General features: G+C 41.3%; 1 pseudogene; it reads right to left on the bottom strand.

Annotated features, from left to right (window-relative positions):
* Positions 1-6,175: 6,175 nt before the first annotated feature.
* LOC123461423 lies at positions 6,176-6,552 on the bottom strand (annotated as a pseudogene).
* Positions 6,553-22,569: the final 16,017 nt, after the last annotated feature.

The following is a 22,569-nucleotide window of genomic DNA, read 5'->3' on the forward strand; positions in this document are numbered from 1 at the left end:
GTGCCCCCAGTGGAAAGATAGGCAACATTCATGTATTTTTTTCATGACCTGTATAGACTGTGCTTTTTTGTTTTGTTTTTAGTGTTTTTAAACATTTTATTGCCAACTTCCATATATAATACAAATATATAAGCTCCACATATGAACTTTTGTGAGTTGCCATCCATGCTGGAGTGGGCGTTTCAGTAATGCAGCTGCTTCGGAGTCACCCATGCTCCTATAAGTAACACCTCACCCACCCCAGCTCTGTAAGTGATCACTAAGCTAGACTTGGATGGACTCATTGGGAGAATAGATGTTCCCATTTCTGTAGGAAAAGTCACACAACAGGCTCTGATTCACTTTGTGTGAGCCTGGGGACACTACAAGACATTTTGCTGAACGAGTAAACAAGACAATCCAATGTAACTGTGACAAAACTAACAGTCATGAAAGAAATCATAAAAATTGAAACTTTAATTCATCAATACATATGGCTGGGCCTGGCAGCTGCTCAGTGAAGTACCTTCTCCAGAAAGAGAACCAAGAAGATGGCAGTTGGGGGTCTGGCTCTGGCCCCATTTCTGATGGCTGATCTACAGTGTGTACTCTCATTAACTATTGGAAATCCCATATAAGAAGTAACTGTTTCTTTGCATAGATGGGCTGGTATGCACTTCTTCATCTCAATGGCTACTTGGCTGATACCTGCGAGAAACAATACATGAAGCTTCCATTCTCCTCTGGCTTCATACTTCACCTTGACCTGTACAGACTGGACTGTTGTAGGATGACAGGCAGCCACATTTTTGTGTGACTCACCCCTATTGTTCGCTCTGGCAGAGGCAATGGACTGTGATGGTTTGTTCCAAGCATGAGGTCTTCAAATTCATAAATCCTTTCCAAACCATGTCAGTGGAGTATTGGCAGAGGACCTAAACATCAGTGAACTGTATCCTCTCCAACCCACAGTACCACTGGGACTCTAGCTATGTGCTCACTTTTTAATTTGATTATTTATTTACGAGAGAGAGAGAGAGAGGTTGTGCCAGGGCCTCCAGCCACTGCAAAGGAACTCCGGACGCATGCTCCCCCTTGTGCATCTGGCTTACGTGGGTCCTGGAGACTCAAACTGGGATCCTTTGCCTTTGCAGGCAAATACCTTAACTGCTAAGCCATCTCTCCAGCCCTCTGACTGACTTTTTATGTGAATGATATTAAGGAATCTCACGCTGTGTTCACCACAAGTTCATCTCCACTACATGGTTGGAGATGGCTATTACAAAACAACCACTATAAGAGCTGTTATTTGGACTGTGTTCTGTGCTTTTCAGTTACATCATTTCACATGGGGGACCCTCTGCTCAGAATGGTGTCATCCTACATCCTTCACAATAATAGAAGTCTGTTTTGAAGAATATTTGCTATGCAAATTACAAAAAGCAGAAACATAGACCAGCATGGCTACCCCTGTGATTAAAAAATGTCACAGATAATAAACCCTGGGAAAAGCAGAGTTACTTAGCATCTGCAGAGGAAGTGAGAGGATAAAGAAAGATATACCAGCATTCTTGCCCTCAGGGAACTTAGCCCACTCTCTTTAGGCCAAATCACACCACAATTTCTAGTGGATTATAACACATCTTTAATTAATTTAGAATTATGCTCTGGATGGATCTCTCTCTCTCTCTTTCTTTTTTCTCCTGCCCTCCCAAGGGATCTCACCATATAGCCTTGGTTGGCCTGAAACTTCTAATTCTCTTTCCTCTACTTCCCATGTGCTGGGATTACAGGTGTGTACTACCATGCCTGGCTGCAATGGGTTTTCTTCAAGCATATTAGATTATCCCTTATGATTCCTCTGAGGAAAGTTCAAATTTAATCATTGCCCTTCTTCAATTTTTGAAAATTAAAAGTATAAAGACCCAGGCCTGGTGGTGCATATCTTTTTTTTTTAAATATTTTTTTAATTTATTTATTTGAGAGTGACAGACACAGAGAGAAAGACAGATAGAGGGGGAGAGAGAGAATGGGCGTGCCAGGGCTTCCAGCCTCTGCAAACGAGCTCCAGACGCGTGCGCCCCTTTGTGCATCTGGCTAACGTGGGACCTGGGGAACCGAGCCTCGAACCGGGGTCCTTAGGCTTCACAGGCAAGTGCTTAACCGCTAAGCCATCTCTCCAGCCCTGGTGGTGCATATCTTAATCCCAGCACTCACAAGGCTGAGGTAGGAGGATCACCATGAGTTCAAGGCTCTCTTGGGGTACATAGCGAGTTCCAGGTTAGTCTGAGCTAGTGACTCTACCTCAAAAAAGAAATGGAGGCAAGGAGAGGAAGGGAGGGAGGGCTGGATAGATCACAAATTCCTCTATATATAAAAAAATGAGGGGCTGGAGAGATGGCTTAGCGGTCAAGGCTAAGTTTATGAGAGAGTACTTACTACTCATTATGTCCACACAGTATCTCAGCTCTGAAAAGTACCTGTGTTTATGATGCCAGATAATTCGACACAATGTATTCTATGTGCTGCACACCACTTGAGTTCTACATCACATTTCCTTCCCTGCACAGCTAAGCACAATGGACACTTGAAGTCACTGGAGCTGAATTCATCGACATTCTTCTCCTCTAGGTCACTCAGTTTAATTTCCCAGGAGACTGACGGGAAAAAGAAAAACACAGGAAACAGGCTGGCTAACTGCTAATGCAAGGAGAAACACTCGTGCTGGAAAACAGACTCTCAGAAGGACATGTCCCATTGCAATTGCAATCCTCATGTGACACTTTCTAATGCCTACAACTCAATCCTGAACTTACCACAAGAATCTGTCCTGATGTGGACGGAAGGGAGGGAGGAAGGAGAGAGGAGAGGGAAGAAAGGAAGGGAGGGAAGTAAGTAAGGAGACATGATATGTCAGACAATGAGAAATAATGCCCAAGAATCAAATCAAAACAGGATAGGACATTCAGGGTAGGCCTGGAGGGCTTGGGAGCCAGGAAAGGCCTTGCTGAAAGTGGCATTTTGTGCATGAGGCCTAGAGCAGGTCCAGTTCCTAGCACTTGTATAGAATCCCTGGACCTCAGAAGCACAGGGTGCTCACAGAAGGGGCTCTGTCTGATAGGACAGAACCTGCTTCTCCTGTATTCTCCAAAATCAAGTCTTAATGAAGTACAACAGTCAATTTTATTCATATCTACATATTCCCACTGCCACCTGCTGTCACAGGCTTTGACAGGGTGACAGAACTTGGCTGCTCTAGTGAAAAGATGTTATGTTCAGGGCAGAGAGTGAAGGGAACTGCAAGTGTGAAAAGAGGAAATTGGGGAAAGACAGACTGAAGGGTAGATTCCAGGTCCTTAGCACCAGTGCAGGCCCTTGCTAAGAGCTACTGGGCAGGTGTCTCTGGGACCCACCACCATCAGAGACCTGGGGTACACTCAGGAGAAATTCTAAGGCCCTCCTGGGGCTCTTCCCAATTAGAGAACTACATAATCAACTAATAATATTGTAACTTCCATGTAGATAATTAAGTGATTTTTCTCACACAACAGAAGGTCCCCATTTGTTTTTCTAGGGCTTTACTCAGAGGAGTGGTCTACCTCCCAGCTGCTGTGTTACACTTAAACCTTCGTGTCCCATTTCTATTTGGCTTCCTTAACAACTATAAAACATTTCATGCATTGGTCACATATAAAATCGTCTAATTAAAACTTATTTTCTTAAATTAATGTCATAGTTGTATATGTTCATGAAGCACAAAAAGATGCAGTAGCTTAATAATGTAATTTCAAATAATTTAATCAAGATATCCATTTTATGGTAAGAATGCTTAAAATTTACTTAGTGAACTTAAAATGTATAATTATTTGCTGTACACACACACACACACACACACACACACACACACACACACAAAATTACTATAACAAAGCCACAGCACTCCAAACACTATGGTCCTTGAATCAGGACAGATTCATGGAGTAGAATTGAGAACCTAGAAGTAAACACTCACATCCATAATCCAATTCACTAGACTGTGCAATACATCTCCAAATCTGCAACCTCTCTTTACCACTATTCTACTCCGTGCTTCTTTGGGTCTGTTTTAGAATCCATACATACGTGAGAAAGTGCAGAATTTGTGTTTCTGTGCCTGGCTTATCTCACTTAATATTATGTTCTCTAAATTCTATGTTGTTGCATATGGCAAAAGTCTTTTCTTCTTAAGAGCTTAAAGTCAGACATGGGGTCACACATCTATAATTCCAGCATTTGGGAGGTGGAGGCAGAAGGATCAAGGCCAACCTGAGCTACATAAAAGCCTGTCCCAAAAAAAGCTTAATAGTACTTTTATCCCTTAGTCCCACTCTCTCTTTACACACACACACACACACACACGCACACACACACACACACACAGAGAGAGAGAGAGAGAGAGAGAGAGAGAGAGAGAGCGCTATTTTTCTGTTCTCATCAATACTTGTTACTTTCCATTTGTTTATATTGAGACTATCCCGGTAGGTATAAAATGTGATCTCATGTGGCTTAGATTCACACTTAACCAGAGGGGTTGAGCATTTTTCATGTGTTTTCTAGCCTTTTGTATAAAATGTTTGGTAAACTGTCTATTTAAACCCTTTGCCTAGTTATCAATGGTGCGGTTTTTGGTTTGTAAAATGTATATATTTGGGGGCTGGAGAGACAGCTTAGCTTGCCTATGAAGCCTATGGACCCATGTTTGACTCTCCAGGTTCCATGTAAGCCAGACAAACAAGGTGATACAAGCACACAAGAGGCACATGCACACAAGGCAGCACATGTAGGAATTTGATTACAGTGGCTGGAGGCCCCAGCATGCCAGTTCTCTCTCTCTCTTGTTCATGCTCTTGCTCTCTTGTACAAAAACAAGATTAGTCTGTTGGGCTTACCTCAAAAAAAAATCTAAAAGTAAATTATATATTTTGGATAGCAATCAGATGTATAGTGTATTTTCTTCCATTCTGTGGTAATGTTTTCACTCTGTTGATAGTATTCTTTGATGCCCAAAAGTGTTATTTTTAAAGGGTCCAATTCATCTTTTTTTAAATTTTATTTTACTTTTTAATTTTTTTGTTTATTTTTATTATTTATTTGAGAGCAACAGACAGAGAGAGAAAGAGGCAGATGAGAGAGAGAGAGAGAGAGAGAGAGAGAGAGAGAGAGAGAGAGAGAGAGAGAGAGAGAGAATGGGCGCGCCAGGGCCTCCAGCCATGCAATTGAACTCCAGATGCATGCCCCCTGCCTTGTGCATTTGGCTAACGTGGGTCCTGGGGAATCAAGCCTTGAACTGGAGTCCTTAGGCTTCACAGGCAAGCACTTAACCGCTAAGCCATCTCTCCAGCCCCATTTATCTTTTTAAAAAATAATTTTTTATTAGAGGGAGAAGAATTAATGGGCACACCAGGGCCCCTTGCTGTTGCAAATGAACTCCAGATAATGGGCCACTTGGTGCATCAGACCTTATGTGAGTAATAGGGATTCAAACTCACAATGGTGGGCCCTGCAAGCAAGTACCTCTAACAACTGAGCCCTCTCCCTAGTCCTTTTTTCTTTCTCCTCTTGTCTGATCTTTTGGCACCATAATGAAACTGATGTATGAAACCTTTCCTGTGTTTTCTTTTCAGTGTTTTATAGTTTTTTTTTTTAATCATATCTTTAGGTCTGTGACCTGTTTTACCTTAATTTATGTGCATGGTGTAACATAAAGTCCAACTTCATTCTTTGTTAAGTAGATTTTTCTCACTCTTTGTTTTAAGATGATCTTGGTGCCAAATTCATTGGATTATGGATGTGAGTGTTTACTTCTAGGTTCTCAATTCTACTCCATGAATCTGTCCTGATTCAAGGACCATAGTGTTTGGAGTGCTGTGGCTTTGTTATAGTAATTGTGTGTGTGTGTGTGTGTGTACATATATGCACTTTGGCTTACTTGTGTGTAGGTGCTAATGCACATGTGCACATGCACATAGATGCCAGAGGTTGAAGTTGAGTGTTTTCCTCAGTGTTTCCATTTTATTTTTGGCTATTCTGGGATGTTTGAAGTTTTATATGAATTTTAGTATGAGACTGTATTTTTGTTTAAAAAAAAGTCATTGTGTTTTTTTGACTTAATAAAGTTTTATCTTTCCAAATGTACAGTCAGTTGAGTTGAATATGTTCATGCATCCTCACCAGCAGTGGAGGTATCTCCACCCTTGGTTTTTTTCTGGTGTCAATCACTTGAGCTCTGTGCTTTGAAGCCAGTTTGATAAATCCTTTACTAAGGAGCTCCTGAAAGGCTGTCCTGGCCAGGGAACTGGGGATCTTCAGTCTCTCAGAGACCACAGCAGGGGTAATAAGCTTATAGTTGGGAACTTCCTTACAGAGTTTGTCGTAAGTAACTTTGTCAAACAGGACTAGGTTGCTGAGCTTCTCCTGAACTTTGTCTTTGGACCACTTCTTTTTGGCCTTGCCCTCAGACTTGTTGACTTGGTCTTTGTCTTTCTTAGCCGACTTCCCAGTATCTTTCTCCTTCTTGTCATCCTTGGGTGGCATGGCAAAGCTCAGAGACCCGCAGCAACCACTGCAGCCTCGCTAAGATTGTGGATAAAAAGCACCATTGTGATTTTCACAGGGGTTTTTGTTAGATCTGTACAATGCTTTTGGTAATAGTTTTGACTTGTATTAAGTAGCCTAGTCCGTGAAAAGAGAATGACTAGATATTTTTTTTTTGTCTTTGACTTTAGTAATGCTTTATAGCTTCCAGTGTAAATATTTTGTACTTCACGGTTAAATTTATTCCAAAGCACTCTATTCTTTCAGATACTGTTGTAAATAAATTCTTTTCTTGGTCTCCTCTGTAGGTTATTCATCATTAGCATGAGAAAATGGTATTTTTCACACTGATTCTGTATCTCACTACTTTGCTGACTTTATTATGAGCTTTAACTTTCTCTTTTTTTTTTCTCATGAAAGGGTAATGAATTTTCTCTAACTCTTGCCAGAATTGAGGCACCTCTGTGGTTTATTCCCTTCAATTTATTAATGTGGCATATTATATTGATTTATTACTGCATGTATGGAGTAAATCTCACTTCTTTATGGTGCTTAATTCTTCTATTGCTGCTGAATTTTGTTTATTCAAATTTTGTTGAGGATATATGTATCTATACTAATAAGGGATATTCATCTGTATTTTTGTCCTATCTTTGTGTGACTTTATCCTTAACATCCAATTTTGATATTTAGTGTCATAAAGTTTGAAACAGCTTTATCAAAGTGGAACTTTAAGAATAAAGAAGAGAATTGCAAAACTTATAAAGGAAATATATCATACTCAATGAAAATGTGTGCCATGGCACTAACAGGAAAGGTCCAATGCATAACTTATCAAAATGGAAAACCTTCACATGAAATGACTATACTTTTTTTAAAATTTAAATTAAATTTAATTTATTTGTGAGAGGGAAAGAGGCAGAGAGAGAGAGAGAATGGGCATGCCAGGGCCTCCATCCACTGCAAATGAACTCCAGCAGCATGCGCCACCTTGTGTTTCTGCCTTACATGGGTCCTGGGGAATTGAACAAAGGTCCTTTGGCTTTGCAGGCATGCTCCTTAACTGCTAAGCTATCTCTCCAGCCCAATTATACTGTTATTGTACTTAGCCCAAAATAATGTGATGTCATGCTGTCTATCCCCTAAATTAACAGTATCTGTTCACTTTATTATTTTATTTGTATTTTTGGTGTGTGTGTGTATGTGTGTATACAATCATGAGTGTGCATATGGGTGAGTGAATACCACAACATGCGTGTGGAGTTGAGAAGCCTGCTTCAGGTGTTGATCCCTACCTGCACCTTATTGGAATCAGTCTCTTTTGTTGTTCACATTGCGAGCTTCAGGGAGATTCTCCTGCCTCTGCCGCTGTTCTTATAGTAGGCATGCTAGGATTACAGGCACACATGCCATAGCCTCCAACTTTTACATGGACCCTGGGGATCCAAACTCAGGCACTCATGCTTGCATAGCAAGCACTTTATCCACTGAGCCAGCCCCCCATTTTATTATTTTTCCTCTCTACTCCTTATAACAAATATTTTCAGTTGTCCTATATAATTGCAGTACTGGTACATTTTTTCTGCTTGATCAGATCTGCCCTTTGAGTGTAGTTTTCACTTTAGTTACTGCATTTTATCTTTGAGCTTTAGAGTGTCCATTTGGCTACATCTCATAGTTTCTATCTCTTTATAGATATGAGATGGCCCACATGTGGGGTTACTGGAGTCCTCTAGTTATTCAGTTATGTTGCCCCTCTCTCTCTGAGTATGTTTCACTCATGCATGTTTGAAGTTTATTTGTAGTCACTTTGAATGAGTAGTAAAGATTTCAAAGACAAACAGCTATAGTTTCAGAACCAGAATCTCATGGTGATAAAGTACTTCACCTTATGAACAGCCATCAACCCTCAGGCCATAGCGCTGCCCTGCTGTGTCTACTTTCCCTGTCTCTTAGGTGAATTCTCTTGAAGATCATTGTGTAACAGTCCCACATCTATCTGTTTTTCTATTGTCAGATAGCTGCCTGTGCAGAATTATCTGAAAAGTAATATAAATATTCAGAGTACCTTTTTCTCTGTTTACAACACAATGGCTTCACAATTCATAGAAGTCCACTTATAAAGTCCTACAAATGGGAAAACCAAGATAAATAATTTAATTAATGCTATTTATTTATTTGTTGTTTCATAGTATGGTGTGGAAAAACTTTGTGGAAATGTGTAAGAGGTGTCCAGATGTGGCCAGATATGGACATTTGACCTTAAAATGTTTCCTTTAATATCTCTTTGTCATATCTTCCCTGAATTCTAGAAGTCTGGGATCTCCTGCTGGCTTTTACAAAATAAAACTGTATCCATCATGTACCTATTTATTTTTCGTGGAATAATTTGACTGGGCACAAGTTAGCCTCCCTTTGTATGGCTAGGAGTTAAGAGGAATGTAATTTAAGTGCCTGTCTATTTGACTTAGATAATTGGGTGAGTGTGTAGCACATCACATGCTAAGAGGTGTACCGGTAGCCTAACCAGATAGTGCTCTGATTACAAAATGCACAGTAAGACATGCTATTCAGGTGAGCTATTTAATTTTCTCCCATGTCTTCTCATATCCTTGTTAACATGAGGCTTTTACACACATACTCCTCCTTCCTACCTTCACCTCAGAAAACTAGACAACTCACTTCTGAAATCTTGTCCCCTTATGTCATCAGTCCTACACAGTATTGCACTGCCATGGATGGTTTGGAAGGGCTTAGTACTGGAAAATTGCCCTTGTCCCTATCATTAACTGTCACCACTGTAAAGAGTCAAACCCCTAATCCATGGTCTTTGCACTCTTCTGAATCACTGTTCAAGGTCTACTGGCAAATCTTTGGAGTCAGATGGAAGCCAAATTTTGGAGCCCAGTGGGAGCTACTAAGCAAACTGTGTGACTCAGAAGACAGCTGTCTTGTTACGTTAAGAGAATAAATAGTGTAGTCAGGTGGGGATTTGTGAACTGGACTGCTGCAGCATCAGGATCTGGGAATTTCTGGGTCTCAGTGTCCCTGAGGAGGCAATGCTATTTCAAACTGGTTCTTTGCAATCAGACTATATATACACAGTTGTGGGGTGGCTTACACCACCATGTTTAACAGAAAGTTACCTGACATCAAATTCTCCTTCCCAGTACACATGTTATTTTAGATTTGTTTGCAATTTGATTCCTATGTTTTCATTATGGTATAATAAAATTTTAGAGTTGAGACTTACCAAAAGATGTTGCTGGCCTATATAAGTTTGCAGAAATACTTCCTAGAGTCCTTTGAAATGTGTACAGAACTACTGGTGCTGGTGACAGGAGCTATAATTGTAACCACTGTTCTTAACTAGCTATCATATGCCAGAGTTTGGATTCAGCCACCATGACTTATGCTCAGTGGCCTTCACTATATCATTCCAGGGCCCCTGGGTGACAGTCTATCTTCTATTTTTAGGGCCACTAAATAACTCTTTATTGAACTAGGTCCCATGCTCAACCTATACGTCCCATGGCTACTTCTAGATATCATCAATAGTTCACACATTAAGGTAAAATGTCTGAAATTGGAAAAATGTCACCATTAAAAAAAGAATGCTTCTCTACGTCTTCATAAATTAAGACCTGAAGTTTATATATGAGCCCAACACATGGAAATGATCTTATCTCAGCTTATGTACTTGAAGAAATGAGACCACTTATAACCTCAGATATTAGGTCAGCAATACTTGTTAGCCATTCCTTTGTGGGGAGTATTAGTGCCTGAAAGAAAAAAAAAAGGAGGAAGGAACTTAAGAAATGTTCCTTGTGGAGAATACATATAAATAGATTAGACTAGCTTTCATTAAACTCTGATCAGAACTTAATGTATTCAAAGTGTCCCGATCACTGTATGTATAGATAGCCATAGACTACCTCTCATTTTGGTCTACATGGAGCTACGGGTGCCACAGATTTTTCACATATATTTTATTTGAATGACTGGCCTGGCCAGCTGTACCCAGTTTCTCTAACTCAGCACCCACCACAGGTGACTATCTCAGGAGCAACCGGTGATCACTTGGAGGGACCACACCCTCTATCCCCAACCAGCCAATGTGAAGCAGCCTGCTATCACTTCTAGCGTCTCTCTGCACCACCACTTTCTCACAAGGTGCCATTCCTCACACCACACTTGTTCTTTTATTACTGTTCTCCTATGTAAGAGGGTGTTCCTATGATCTTGGAAATATGACAGTATATGCTAAAAAGCACATTGTCATTGAAGTGTTCTCAGAAGGGTTCCTTTGAAATATGAAGGTTTTATTTTTTTAATTTCATTTATTTGTTTAAAAAAGAGAGAAGCAGGTAGAGAATGGGGAAACCAAGGCCTCCAGCCACTGCAAATGAACTCCAGACACATGCATCCTTGTGCATCTGGCTTATGTGAGTACTGGGGAATCAAACCTGGGTTCTTAGGCTTTGCAGGCAAGCCCCTTAATGGCTAAGCCATCTCTGCAGCCCAATATGAAGGTTTTCTACTTTTCCTTTGACAATTGATGAGTTGGCCATAGATAATATTATAAGAAATCACATATATACCAAAAAATGTGACAGGGCCACCTCAAAAAATCCAAAGCAGCCGGGCGTGGTGGCACACGCCTTTAATCCCAGCACTCAGGAGGCAAAGGTAGGAGGATCGCCATGAGTTCAAGGCCACCCTGAGATTACAGAGTTAGTTCCAGGTCAGCCTGGACCAGAGTGAGATCCTACCTTGAAAAACCAAAAAAAAAAAAAAAATGCAAAGCAGATTTATTGGAGGTGTCTCATCTCATGCCAGGCATGCAGCTATCTTTTCTTGTCATATTTATGGATCTTGGTTCTCCCTAGTTTTCACTGCCATCTGTACAAGGAATAGATTCTGTAACCAAGGGTGATAGCATGGATTAAAAGGGATAAACATTTCTAGGTATTTAAGAGACATTTGATGGGTATAAAAGTATAACTACTTATATTGGCCAGGGACTAGCAGGATCTTTTCTTTGGAGTCTATGATCATTGAGAAGGTAGAGAGATTGTAAGAGCCACAGACTGGAAGGGAGTAACCTGAAGCATTGCTCCCCCCCATAGAGGCTAACTGACACATTCATAACCCCATGGGAAATACCAATAACCCCACTGAGGAGGGCCCTCACTGGAATGGGGATGGGGTAGAGAGGATATAAAAGGATAACTCAAGGGGGATGTGGCTAAGATGCAATTTGTCCATACAGTAAAGTTCATAATTAATTAAAAAAAACAGAGAAATTTAATAATGACTGAGCTGTCAGTATTTACTATTGAACAAACTTTATTATGAAATATGAAGTTTTAAATCAGCTTAAAATATAAACCATTACCATGGGGTATTTTTTAAATCATGGACATTGTTAATAAAAAAATTAAAAAATATAAACCAGTTATCAAAACTTATATTTCCCCATTGTCATAGAATCTTAGAACAGAGCTGGAAGACATTTTAAGTCTGAAAGTGATCTTTGAGGCCAAATTCAGTTTCTTAACCGGCATGGAGAAGTTAAATAATATTTTATTATTTTCACGCACTGGCAGGTGTCCATGCTAGGCTCATGTTCAGACAGTCTCAGATAAGCTATGCTAGGTTTTAAGGTCACAGAAATAGTGTAGGCAACATGGGCCTCTTAGATGCTGCCAGGATGCCGACCTGATTCATTATCTGCCTTGGGAATTCAGACTTTTGGCAGCTGTAGGAGCTGCTTTAACATGAATTGTTGGCTCATGACTTTTCTCAGGGCAGCCAGCATCTCCTTGTTCCTCAGACTATAACTGAGAGAGTTAAGCATAGGGGTGGAGATAGTGTTGATCCTGGAGAGTATTTCGTCCTGTTCTGAAGTGTGAAGAGTGCAAGAGGTCATGTAGATGATCATGGCCGGTGTGGTGGTTTGATCCGGGTGTCTCCCATTAACTTAGGTGTTCTGAATGCTATGTTCCCAGCTGATGGACATTTAGGAATTAACGCCTCCTCCTGGAGGTAGTGTATTGTTGGGGGCAGGTTTATGGTTGTTATATCCAGTTTCCCCTTGCCAGTGTTTGTCACACTCTCCTGTTGGTATAGTCCACCTTATGTTAGCCAGGGGGTGATGTCCACCCTCAGTTCATGCTATGTTTCCCCTGCCATCATGGAGCTTCCCCCCGAGCCTCTAAGCCAAAATAAACCTCCTTTTCCCCCCCATAAGCTGCTCTTGGTTGGGTGATTTCTACCAGCAATGCAAACCTGACTACAACAGTAAAGTGGTACTGAGGAGTGGGATTGCTGCTAGACACCTGAATGTGTGGCTTTGGCCTTTTGGAGTTGATTTTCAAGAGGCATGTGGAAGGATTTGAATGAAACCTTGGCCTAAGTGACATCTTGCAGTGCTGTAAGTACAGCTTGATGGACTATTCTGGTCAGAGTTGAAAGACCTGAATGCAGTAAGAACTATGGAGTGTGAGGTTTGGCTTATGAGGGTGAGAAACAGCTTTGTTTGAACTGGGCTAGAGGTAGTTTGTGTGAAAAGCTTGCTCTTAGGCCTGTGTCCCAAGAAGTTGTGCAGGGTTGCTTTGTGTAGAAATGAACTGGTGTGATCAGAAGGATATGGCACAGAAAGAAAAATCTTTGGGTGAACTGCTGCCCATTCAGCTTCAATTGAGAGATTACAACCTTTGAGATTGGGGCAGGAGACCTGCATTGGGGCAATGGGAAGAATGTGGACTCTTTTGAAGGGGCTTGAGTGCTCAAGGAGTGTCCTGTTCTTCAAAGTCTGCTTTATTGACCCCTGGATTAACAAGTTGGCACCCTAGCTGGTGTTTATGGAGTATAAGAAATGCAGAAAAGAGAGGGTCATTAAATTTGCAATGCAGTCTTGTGTTTTGGAAATGGCCATGGGCAGTGTGAAGCAGGTTTGTTGGTTGTCTGCATGGAGACCCCGTGGAGCCATGAGGATGAACCGTGGATTACTGTGGAAACCCAATGGAGATGCCAGGACCATGAGATAGCTGCTAAGGAAAGCTTGCAGCCCCAGATAAAGTTTTCCAGAACTGTGAGTAGCCTAGCTGGAGGCAAGGAATTAGAATGCCAGAGACTTGTTGCTGGTTTGAATTATCAGACTTGGAGATTTGTCATTGACTAGAGGTGTTGGACTTGGAGCTACAGAGTTTGACCTGTTTAAATCTTATACTGGTTGAATATTTCTTTGCTATGTCCAATGCCATCTTTTTCAGTGTAAGTACTTATTCTGTGCCATTATGGTTTTGGGGGGGTGGTTATTTTTTGGTATTATGGCTGAGTTTTAAAAGACCTTGAATTATGGGGATGTTTGAACATCATTGGAATTGATAAAAAGAATGAGACTTTTGGGGCTGGAGAGATGGCTTAGCAGTTAAGCGCTTGCCTGTGAGGCCTAAGGTCTGCGGTTCGAGGCTCAATTCCCCAGGACCCACATTAGCCAGATGCACAAGGGGGCGCATGCATCTGGAGTTCGTTTGCAGTGGCTGGAGGCCCTGGCATGCCCATTCTCTCTCTCTCTGTCTCTATCTGTCTATTTCTCTCTGTGTTGCAAATAAATAAATAAAAATAAACATAAAAACTTATTAAAAATAATAAGTTTTAAAAAAAGTATAGGGACTTTTAAAGTTGGATGAATGTATTGCATTTTACATCACATATGGCTATCAGTTTATGGGGGCCAGGGGCGGAATGTGGTGGTTTGTTTCAGGCGTCCCCCATAAACTTAGGTGTTCTCAATGCTGGATTCCCAGCTGATGGAGATTTGGGAATTAATGCCTCCTGTATATTGTTGGCGGCGGGCTTATGGGTGTTATAGCCAGTTTCTCCATGCCCGTGTTTGGCACACTCTCCTGTTGCTCTGAGCCACTTTATGTTGGCCAGCAGGTGATGCCCACCCTCTGCACATGCCATCGTTTCCCCTGCCATCATGGAGCTTCCCTTTGAGCCCGTAAGCCAAAAAGACAATTCAATAAAAATAAAATAAAAATAATTATGCAATTTAAGCAAATATCTGCAGAGGAAGAAATGCCAACCTACAGAAAAAAAAAATGACGGTTGAAACAGTAGTAAATACTTCGTAAGTGTCGACTTGAAGGGCGACACTGTGTCAGTGCCTCAGCTGTTCCTCTCACACAGAGTGCAGGTTTAGTTATTTTATTTTATTTTTTTTAGCAATCCACAGGGCACCCCACTTGCCTACGATCACATGGACAACAAACACACAGTGAACCTGGCACTCTGACCACCCTTTCACCCCCCCACTTTAGCTAGTCACCCACACAGCACTGCTCCCATCTCCCTGACCCTGATTGGGAACCAAGTCAGGAACCGAGCATCTGGAGTGGGAACTGGAGCAAGTTGGGGATCACATCAGTTGGTGGTCTTACTGTCTGCCCCCCATAACCCAGTGCCCATCTCCTAGCCTAATCACAACCTGCAGGTATAACCCATGTCCCAACTCACATTATTTATAGGGGATCCCCTTCACTGAAGATTTCAGACCTGTGGAAACACAGCTCTCAAAACTTCGAAGGATACAAATTGCTACAACTTGAGAAAGCTGGCCTGGAAGCAAGCCTCACCCCACTCCATTCAAGAGCAAGACTTTTTTTTTTTTATTTTTTTTTATTTATTTATTTGAGAGTGACAGACAGAGAGAAAGACAGATAGAGGGAGAGAGAGAGAATGGGCGCGCCAGGGCTTCCAGCCTCTGCAAACGAACTCCAGACGCGTGCGCCCCCTTGTGCATCTGGCTAACGTGGGACCTGGGGAACCGAGCCTCGAACTGGGGTCCTTAGGCTTCACAGGCAAGCGCTTAACCGCTAAGCCATCTCTCCAGCCCAAGAGCAAGACTTTTGTAACCAACAGAACAGCTGACCTCTGAAACTGCAGCTGCCAAGGCAGGAATGACTTCAGAAAGCATGGCCTCCCAAAGGGAGCCAAGCATCTTAGTGGAAAATCCACTCAAATGGTCGACTTGAGACTCTCAGAAGAAAGCTCGGCCTGCTTCATGCATGGCACACAGCAGTGGGGCTGTGACTGTCCAGGAAACGAGGAATAAATAAGAGACTTGGCGCCATGGGAGCTGCTTGATGAAATTAAGGCCTCTGCTGAAACCACACAACAATGTTACCACTTTTGGGAGCTCCTATCTCCTTTGCCTGTTGGGAATTCTTCGCCCCCAGACATCAATTAGCTGGTTCTCTGAGAGCTGTTGAGTTGCTTCTAGGTTCCAAAGCAATTGTGTAATAGGTGGTAGGGGCTTCAGAGAATGATACTTAGTTTTGTTCCACATCTGAGGAGACAGAGGCCAGACGCATCCTGGACACTGGAATGTGAGGGATATTCTCTCACTTGAACACAGACGTAATAAAATTTCTCACCTGCAGCTTATCAAAGTTGATGCAATGGTTACCTGTGAGTTTTCCATGCACAGTTTATCATTTAGTTTCTATGACTATTTTTATTTTTATTTATTTGAGAGAGGGAGAGAAAAGGCATGCCAGGGCCTCTTGCCCCTCAATACAAACTCCAAACTCATGTACCACTTTGTACATCTGGCTTTACAGGGTTGCTGGGGAATTAAACCCAGGCCAGCAGGCTTTGCCAGCAGTGCCTTTAACCGCTAAACCATCTCCCAGCCCTGTAAGACAATTTCTAAAACAGTATGCATCACCAGATAAACAGTTTGCCAATGTGTTCTGCTAGAGAAACATGCCCTCCCTTTCCACAGCTGTGAAGTTTATTGTACCACCACCTACTTCCCTCCTGCCTGTCACACCTGCATGTGTGGACACTCCCATGGGACCAAGTCTATATGTGCAAATTTACCTAGCACATGTGTTCACATGGCTGTATTTGGTGGCTACATGTGATTTCAAGTAACTGACCATGGCAAAACAGAGGTCAAGGGAAACCCATAGGTCACCATCATGTGGTCTTAATAGACAATTTTGAACAGAAGACAAAATAACCCAAATTCTGAAAACCTTCAATGGTGATAAGATCATTGTTGCTTTTCGTTTCTTTCCACCCCCTGTCTCTGAAAGCAGTATTTACTTCCACGTGTTGGTGAGGGGTTGCTATGGGTGACTGCTTGCTGATATTTGAGGAAAGTCATAGGGTCTTGCTGAAATTAGGATTCCCATGATTACTCACTCTTCCCCTCTCTTTTCCCTCCTTTTTTTTTTTTTTTTGAGACAGGATCTCATGTAGCACAGATTGACCTCAAACTTGCTACGTAGCCCTGGCCGGCCTTGACCTCCTCATCCCCCTGCCTCCACTTCCCAAGTTCTGAGTTGACGGGCATTCACCACCATCCTAGATTTCTGCTTGCTCCACTTTTTCTCTGCCATCAGCCACAAGAAGAGCTGGTCCTGGTTGCTACTGAACTAGAGGGAGACAACTTATAACCTGACTTTAGCCTAAAGAGAAATGTCATGATTGGCCAGTAGATGTGGGAGTGGGGGAAAAACCCATTTGTTATGGTAAGTCACTGAGATTTGATTGCTTGCTACTTTGTTTTAACATAGCAATACCTAACTGGAGGTATTTGATAAGGCCTTCTGACTATTGCTTTGCTACATTAATGACAGATTTTATTCTCCCAGACTCTTCCTCAACACATAGTATGCCAGCGTCCTTATCTACATTACCACCCTGATGTGTCTGGCTTCATCCTGATCCTCCTGATCCAGTGAACTTGAGGCTGAAAACCCAATGTACTTTTTCCTCAGTCAGCTTTCTGGGATCTGCTGTACTGTTCCAATGATGGCATTTTTTGCTTTGTTTGCTGGAAGGAAAAGTATTACATGTCTTGCCTGTGGAACACAGTTATTTTTCTTTTTTACTCTTATCCTGATGGCCTATAGGATAATTATGTAACTGTTTATAACCTCATGGGACGTGCTGTCATTATGAACTCCAGACTCTGTTTACAAATGGCCCTGGTTTGGGAACATTGCAGCTTCCACAGATCATGAATCCTATACCGGAAGTCCATTCAGAGAAATCCATCATTTCTACTGTGATATGCCAGGGATTGTGAAGGGTGCTATATTTACAATAATCCCCTCTGGACTCCTCATGGCTTATTATTCCCGCATCTCCCTCACTTTTATTCCAGGGTCTATGAAATCTCCCCAGGGAAGAAACAAGGCATCAGCTAGCATTCCACACTTTGGTGGTAAGTTTTTAGTGTACTTATATGTATTGCAACACTAGCTCCTTTCACATTCCTAAGCAGGGTCAGGCTATGTCTGGAGTTTGCATTGTTCTCCCACACATACACAACCTGTTATCTACAGCAGGAAAATAAGGACATGGCGGGAGCTCTTTACAACTTTCTAGGTACACACCAGTTTCCAGAAGTAACGTATAAATATCAATGTGAAAAACAGTTACATAGAGGGTTGAGGCAGGAGCATGCACAGTCTCATTCTCTTTCAGCACGAGGACTTTTGCTCAGCTCCTGTGGGAAAAGTATATGGCTCAACTTAATTTAACATACTAATTTTAAAAAAGCTTAAGAACTTTTTTTTATTAATTTCTAGTCAGTTGGTTCAAAATGGTCAAACTTAACTAAGGTTCTCTTTTAACCCACCTCAGAAACATAGACAAGGTTTCAGCCTTCTGTCTTTATGCCTGGTTTAGACATTTCTTGATGTCTGAGGATCAACCTCACCCAGGTTCGGGTTTTGTTAATTTTCACTGTTGGACATACCAGCTTCCTAGGACAGGCAACCTTGTGTATTGCGATGGGCAATGACAAAGCACTGTCTCCCCTTGATTGCACTGACAGTCTCAACGTGTCGACTCTATTCTCTCAGCCTTGGGTGGAAACTGTCCTGGCAATCTTCTGAAAAGCAGTCACTGAGCTCATGCACAGTGCAAAAGGACGCTGTAACAACAGGCCCAGTGGGGTGATACTCATGGGTGGGCTTCTTGCCCACTCTGACCTCACTCGCTTGAGCTTCACACTCCTCCTTCAGTGACTGGCAGGTGGAACTCATTGAGAGTAGACAAAGGGGCTGAAAAAGCCTTAGGTGTTTCCTACTTATTTGGAAAAGCTTCCTTCTCGTCATGGCAAATATTTAATGGACTCTCAGGGGTCACTACTCATGTAAAGCTATCTATTTTCTCTTGGATACTTTAAGTTCTTCAGAGCCCATAGTTCATTTATATAAAGACGTAAGTAGTTTGCCATAGATGCACATGATAAAAGCATCTGGGGTCTTTTGAGGCTCACAATCAATGTGAAACAAGAACAAGGTTCAACATACAAAGAACAGTATAAAGAAGAAGAGGTTGTTGTGACTAACAGGAACGAGTAAAGCTTCATTGTTGGCTGTTCAGCATTAGAGAAACGTTGGATGGGGACATCCATGACCACACGTGGAACACGTGCAACAGAAGAATGTGTAAATAATGGATGCCTCCACTGCACAAAATACAGAACACAGGCTGGCAATCTAACCCATCTGTTTCTGAATCCAAGGCTGTGAGGAGAAACCAGACAAAGTTTGTTTCTATGACTTTATAAGCAATCCTATGACAATTACATTTTTCTCAAAGAACTTTTAAAAGTGGTGAGTTTCAATGCTAAATCCCTAATCAAGATTTTTAAAATTGTTTTATTAAAGATTTTTAATTTAATTTTAAAAGATTTTCTGATGAAATATCATCTTCATTTTCTATGACAAAACAAACCTCAACATAGTTAAGGGAAGTTTATAAAGCTTTTACAATTGATATAACACAGTATCTATTGTTGACAGTTATACTCTTACAGAGTAAACATACATTAAATATTATTTAACATAACAGCAGTCATCAAAATCTAAAAACAACTAAAATCTTTTTTTAAAAATATTCTTACAGTTCATAGACTATATAAAAATAGTATTCTTGTATATTGCTTGTAGACATATGTGCTATTGTAATGTCTTTGGAATTTCATATATTAAAATTAAAGATTGTTTTCCCTCAGGGATTCTACTTCTCAGAGATTTCCTATAGGAATTAATTTATCAATGCATTCGAATATATATGTATGTGGATATATTTTTGAGTTGAATATTCAAATTCTAGCAACAACCAGGGTAGTTAATAATAAATTGTGGTATAGCAAAAATCATGTTTTAATTTCATTACATTCACTTATTTTACCATAAGCAATTTTTTTCTTTTCTTTTTTAAAAATTTTTTTGTTTTTATTTATTTATTTGAGATAGAGAGAGAGACAGGGAGAGAATGGGCGTGCCAGGGCTTCCAGCCACTGCAAACGAACTCCAGACATGTGCGCCCCCTCTTGCATATGGCTAACGTGGGTCCTGGGGAATCAAGCCTTGAACTGGGGTCCTTAGGCTTCACAGGCAAGCGCTTAACCGCTAAGCCATCTCTCCAGCCCTCTTTTCTTTTCTTTTCTTTTTTTTTTTTTATCTCAAGGTAGAGTCTCACTCTAGCTCAGGCTGACCTGGAATTCACTATGTAGCCTCAGGGTGGTCTCAAACTCATGGTGATCCTCCTATCTCTGCCTCCCAAGTGCTGGGATTAAACGCATGCGCCACCACACCCGACCATAAGCAATTTTTGACTTTATAGTATACTCCACATTATTGTGGATTTTTCTTTTTGCTGCTTTTGGTTCTATGGTAATAGATGGTTGGTTTTTAATTGATTACAAGTGTAATACTAAAATCCCTTTGTGGGCTGGAGAGATGGCGTAGCGGTTAAGCACTTGCCTGTGAAGCCTAAGGACCCCGGTTCGAGGCTGGATTTCCCCAGGACCCACATTAGCCAGATGCACGAGGGGGCGCACACGTCTGGAGTTCGTTTGCAGTGGCTGGAAGCCCTGGCGTGGCCATTCTCTCTCTTTCTCCCTCTCCCTCTCTCTCCTCCTCCTCTCTGTCACTCTCAAATAAACAAATAAATAAATCTTTAAAAAATAAAAAAAATAAAATCCCTTTGTATTTTACTAGACAAAGAGAGAGAGAGAGAGATTGAGAACTGGCATGCCAGGGCTTTAGCCACAGCACACAAACTCCAGACACATGTGCCACTTTGTGCACATGCGTCACCTTGTGCATCTGACTTTTGTGGGTTCTGGGGAGTTGAACCTGGGTCCTTAAACTTCGCAGGCAAGCACCCTAACAACTAGTCCATCTCTCCAGCCCCCTCTATATCCTTTTCAGTTTGGTGTTGCCGTAGGTGTTTCAGACTTCTTTGATTGGCCCTGTGGATTGAGCCCTCCAGAGTAAGATACTGAAAAGATCCCTAAGTGAAACCAGAATGGATGTCTACACCAAAAGATGCACAAATTGGAAAACATAAGGCACATGAAAGCAAAGTGTAGCAGGAGGCCTACAAAATATCCCAGCTCATCAAGTACCCACACTGAAGTGGTTTCAGTGCTGGACAGAGACTTTAAAAGTCTACTTCTAAAAAGGATCAACCATTTCAAAGAGGAAAGAAACAAGAAAATGAGTAAAAGGAATCAACTCCAGCTCTAGGGAAGAACATCAACCACACAGAGGAGAAGACCAGTAGCATGATAAGATATTCAGCAAGGAAATTGATATTTGGGGGGGAAAAGTAAGTAGAGGCTGGAGAGATGGCTTAGCAGTGAAGTTGCTTGCCTGCGAAGCCTAGGACCCATGTTCGACTCCCCAGATCCCACGAAACCACATGTACAGGGTGCTGTAAGCATGCAAGATTGCACATGCACACAAGGTTCTGCACACATCTGGAGCTAGACTGCAGTGGCTAGAGGCCCTGGTGTGCCAATTTTCTCTCTCTCACTCTTTCTCTCTCTAGTTAAAAAATAAAATAAAATAACAGTAGAAATGTGGGAAATGAAAGCTCAATTAGCCAAATAAAAATCCCGGAGTGATAACATGTGCCTTTAATCCCAGCACTTGGGAGGCAGAGGTAGGAGGATTGCCGTGAGTCCAAAGCTACAATGGGACTACAGAGTGAATTCCAGGTCAGCCTGGGCTAGAGCAAGACTCTACCTTGAACTCCCCCTCACCCAAAAAAAAAAAAAAAAAAAACGGAGGAAAGTATCAATAACAGATGAGATCAAGTGAAAGAAAAACTATCAGGGGCATGATGGAAAAGGTCAATAACTGCTACAATCAGACATTAATGAAAAAAAGGTAGAAAACAAAACCACAGCTTTTAAGACCTCTGAAACAAGATCAAGAGATGAAACCCAAGAATTTATGGGTTAGAAGAAGGTGCTTAGATAAAAACTGTATTTGTAGAAATTTTATTCAATAAAATTACAACAGAATTTTTCTAAATCTAAGGAAAGAAATATGCTCAAAGCCCAAGAGGCATTTATACATGACCAGAGAAGCTGTTATACATTATAATCTTTATGTCAAAGTTACAAAACAAAAAAGATTAAACTCAGCAAGAGAAAAGCATTAATTTACAAAGACAAATCCATCAGAATTACATCAGATCTAGTATAGAAATCAGGAAGGAGATGGTTTTCCCAGCACCACTTGTTGAAGAGGTTATCATTTCTCCAATGTACATTTTTCTGTTTGTTAAGAATTAGGTACCTAGGTCTGGAGGGATGATTTAGCGGTTAAGATGTTTGCCTGCAAAGCCAAAGGACCCAGGTTCAATTCCCCATGACCCACATTAGCCAGATGCACAAGGGGTCACATGCGTCTGGAGTTTGTTTACAGTGGCTGGATGCCCTGGCATGCCCATTCTCTCTTTCTCTCCTCCTCTTTCTCTGTCAAATAAGCAAAATAAAATAAAAATAAAATATTTTTTAAAGGATTAGGTAGCTTATTGTAGTTGTTTGGATTTATTTGTCTTCTATCCATTGATCTACATGTCTGATTTTATGCAAGTACCACACTGTTTTAGTTACTATGACTCTGTTATATATCTTCTTTCTTTCTTTCTTTTTCTTTTCTTTTCTTTTTTCTTTTTTTT

This window comes from Jaculus jaculus, chromosome 6, assembly GCF_020740685.1.
Source record: "Jaculus jaculus isolate mJacJac1 chromosome 6, mJacJac1.mat.Y.cur, whole genome shotgun sequence".
Taxonomy (NCBI): domain Eukaryota; kingdom Metazoa; phylum Chordata; class Mammalia; order Rodentia; family Dipodidae; genus Jaculus; species Jaculus jaculus.